Raw genomic sequence first — 4,415 nt, forward strand, 5'->3', positions numbered from 1 at the left:
TGTGCTTCCTTTTCTTTTCTAACTTTTCATGCTTTAAGTTTTCAACTTGCCAAGTATTTCAAAGTTTTTCAAACTGTTTAAGATTTAAGCTTTCTATTCATTGAGGGTGTAAAATAAAATATTACACGGTGATCACTAAAAACATTTTTATATGATAGAAAAATAATATCAAAAATTAATTTTCTATTTTTTAAAAATAAGATCAAAACTTTGAATTAAGGTTATAATTTTTTTTATTTAATGTAGTACTAATTCAAAATTAAAACAGAATAAATAAATTGGACACTCAATACATAAATTATTTCCATACTTTTTATACATTAATAAAAATCATTTATTAAAATCAAAATTTATTAAAACAATTAAGATTATAAAGAAAAAAAAAAAGACTTTGTACTGCTTCATTCTATTAATGGATCATTGGTGTCCATGGAGTTCGTCAACCTGAAAACCAACAAAAGTACTTTAATGCCATTTATTAAAATTAAAATCAACACAATAACTTATATATTCATATCATTCTTATCGATGATTAACAAATAAGTTATAAGTAGGTATTTTATCAGTGACAACACCTATGTTTATTTGTAAATAGTTTTAGAACAGTTTTTAAAATAAAAAATAGATAATCTATACAATTTATAAATTCAAGACCTTCTTGTAGTTATTCTGGAGGGAAAGATTATTTAATTAAAAAAAAACCTTAATAATTCTTACTTCAATTTTATTTTTTATAGTTTGTTCTATGTTTCGAACAAGATATCGATTTTAATTATTTTATGTCTTATATCCTCCTCATTTTAAGGGATTCGTCTTGATTGTAAAATATTATATTATCAACTAATCAACTCTTTTATTTAAGACAGTCCAATATGTAAGCTACTGGCAAGGATGAATAGCTTACAAGAATAAAGGACTATTGGTAATAAATTTTATAATCAAGACAAATCCCTAAAAATGAGAAAGACATAAGGCATAAAATAAGTTGTTCGAAACTTCGTTCAAAATATAAAAATAAATTAAGTAAGAAGATTTAAGAAACGCCATATTCAAACAATAATTTTGATCTGGTATGGATGCGGTCAATTTTCCGGTGTAGAGCGGAATTACTCGATTAAATTGTAAAACTGTGGATGCATGTAGTAGATACTGTAGTATCGACTACTGTCTGGTAGCTCCGAAGAAAAGGAAAATACCATTCACTTCTTGGGAACCTGAAAAAAGTATAGTGAAATTAGAATAAAAATTCTCAATTTGTTAAAAGGCTGTAATTTGAGAGCTCATAACAACTATGTACTACGGGCTACACTGGAAAGAACTCAGTTGGTTAACATGTCAGGGATCAATTCCATACCACAGTCAGTTTCAAGTTTGATATTATTGTTTTATTTCTTTTTTAACATTAATACCATTTACCTGACCCATGGAAATTATCTATAGTCAAAATGATACCCAAACCCTATAAGCCAGCAGAATACCTATCCTCCTACCGTCCTATCTCTCTATTACCTATCACGGGCAAAATCCCCGAAAAACTCATTTTGAAACGCTTATACTCCATCCTTGATTCCAATCATATAATACCAGATCACCAATTTGGATTCCGAACATCTCAGTCCACTATCCAGCAATGTCATCATGTTGTGGTGGTTGTCTAGTCTTCTTTAGAGCGTGGAATGAACTGCGTGGGAGTCGTTTTCGATTTAGAACAGGCTTTTGATCGAGTCTGGCTACCCGGGACTGCTTAACAAACTCCGTAAATTCCTACCTCCTACATACTTTCTCATTATTCGTTCCTATCCCATTGACAGATTATTTAAAGTAAACCACAATCATTCCTATTCATCCTTCTTCTTTCAGTCCGCTGGTGTTCCTCAGGGTAGTATCCTCGGTCGCATCCTCTACACAATCAATACAGCAGACATCCCAACCAATTCTAACACTATCCTCACCACGTATACCGATGACACATATGTGCTCACTGTTAATAATAACCCTTTAATTGCATCCCACACTCTTTAATCCCACATCACAGCCCTCAAAGAATAGTGTCGTAATTGAAGGATCAAAATAAATTCCAACAAATCCCATCAAATTACATACGACGTTGAGCTTTGGGGCTCCACTTAACCTTCGAATTCCTCTCGTATGCAGTCCTTAGAATCCAAAATCCTCCGTAAAATCCTAAATGCTCCTTACTTTGTCACAAATAAAATCATCCACAAAGACCTTACTGTTCCATTTGTAACCGATCAAGCCCGAACCAGATATCAATCCTTCCATTACAAACTCCCTAACCACTCAAACACATTAGTTTCTAATCTTGCTTCTTCTTTTATTCCGGCAAATTCTCCGAGGCGCCTGAAAATAAGATGACCTCGAGACCTTATATTGTAAAAATGTTTTTGGAGTGCTACCAATGGGTAGTTTCTCTACATGCTTGTACCATACCATTATGATTTGCTCAAATTTACTTGATTTTATTTATTGATATTTAAAACTGTAATTAAATATCAAAAAATAAATTTAAAAAAATATTAATAACATATTGTTGTTTTAAATTACTGACTTTTGATTTTTAAAGCATATAAATTATTCTTTTTTTTTATATTTGATATTTACGTGTTTTAGTTAAATTGTACAAAGGCTTCGACTGAAGGGAATTTTTTTCATTGTTTATGTGTTCTTAATTACTCAAAGAGATCTATTTTTTTTTTATATATATAAATGCATTTCATTCATTTATTCATTGAAAAATTGTTAAGAGTTTTTTTTTTTCTAGATAATAAATAAATACTAAAATTTTATATTCCTAGCCAAATGTTAAATAATAAAAAGCAAACTAAGTTCTGAGAAGTCCGTAAGTATTTATATATATTTGATAGGTATATTTATGCTTAATATGGATAGTAGAAATGTTAAATCCTGCAAAAAGTTTAGGTTTTATTTTGAAATAGGACTTCAAGTATACTATCGTTTTCCAAGACATTGCCAGGTTCTCAAAAATTAACCTAAGACCATGGCACGATCAAGGGTGATGTTAAAATACAAAATAAAAAACAAACTTTTTTGACAATGTGTCTGTACGTGTATATATATGTCCATTTTCGCTTTCGAAAATCTTTCGTTTGTTTTTTCAAATTCTGGTTCGATACACTATTTGTAGGATTTGGAATTTGAGTATTGTGATTTCTGACCTTATCATATTATAAGACCTGTTATTAGTGAATCACTTAAACATTTTTGGTGATCAGAAAAAAATTAACAATTTAAATTTTAACGAGAAAATATATCTTGAAAAATTGTGCATGATGGATAATTCATCATTTGACTTATGAAGCACTTGGTTATCATGAAGCTTATTGTTTTTTCTTCTTTTATTTATTATTATTGTACAATGTGTGGAAACAGTATACATGCTACAGAAGTACAAACCAAAGGCATCAGAGTAGGCAGATGTCGTATACAAAGAATTGTTTTGTCAATTCCTTGATATTGGATTTCCTCCGGATATATCCAGATCTAGATAGCCCCTAAATAACCCTCTCCTCTGACTCACCCTTAGCCAAACCCTACCAAACACAGGAAAATAGAACTTCACTGAATGGGGTGTTTAGCGGCAGATGTCCTATTGTGGCAGGGTTTGCCTTTTCTATCATGGGACAAGGGTCAGTTTCATTATTTTTTAATGGTTGAGGGGACGCCCTTTTTTCCCTTTTTATTATTTCCTTGAAAGTCCATAAATTTATATTGCTACCGGCATCTGTTGAAGAAGGAAATCGGTCATTGCTAAAAATTGTCTTGTAATAAATTATTCAAGTGTTCTTGATTTAGTGACTTTTGAAATATTGAAAATTGATCCATATTCATAATATAAGAAACAAATATATATAAATGTGAACATTTTCTTTAATATTTATAGAGATAAATGTAAAACTAAGCTACTTTAATTATTTGCATAGCATAAATATAATTCATCTTATCCATAAGTATTTGCTTATTTTTAGATAACATTTTATTATCTTGTGTGCTGCGTTGAAGACAGAAAGTTGATGCATTCACTCCAGAGTTACATAATGCGACCACATTATATTCTAAGTAGACTTCATTTATATGAAGAGAGAATAATATACAGATACGAGTATTATAATATAGTATGTACAATTTACAGACTACACTGTAAAACCTTGTCTTCTAGAGTGTCCTCCGAACTCAGCTCCTCTAAAATAATTATTAATCTTATTTTTATCGTAATTTTTCTTATATATACCAAAATGTTCGAAATGAGAAAAGAAAAAGAGAGAGAGTGTGTGTGTTTTTTTTTTTTTTTTTTTTTACGAAGGTCGGTGGAAATCTTCAAAAGACACGGATAGGCCCGTACCTATCCGTGTGTGGGATTTTTACCCACTAAAACC

General features: G+C 30.4%; 1 long non-coding RNA gene across 2 annotated transcripts in view; it reads right to left on the reverse strand.

Moving 5' to 3' along the window:
- Positions 1 to 361: 361 nt before the first annotated feature.
- LOC136796884 (uncharacterized) overlaps positions 362 to 4,415 on the reverse strand; it is a 207,027-nt gene continuing 202,973 nt past the window's right edge. For both annotated transcript variants that reach the window (XR_010844664.1, XR_010844665.1), the window contains one exon: positions 362 to 444. This is a non-coding gene — a long non-coding RNA (uncharacterized lncRNA). The remainder of the gene's footprint in view (positions 445 to 4,415) is intronic.

The sequence above is a fragment of the Halyomorpha halys genome, unplaced genomic scaffold, assembly GCF_000696795.3.
Source record: "Halyomorpha halys isolate HHAL.00 unplaced genomic scaffold, Hhal_1.1 Scaffold1467.1, whole genome shotgun sequence".
Lineage (NCBI taxonomy): Eukaryota > Metazoa > Arthropoda > Insecta > Hemiptera > Pentatomidae > Halyomorpha > Halyomorpha halys.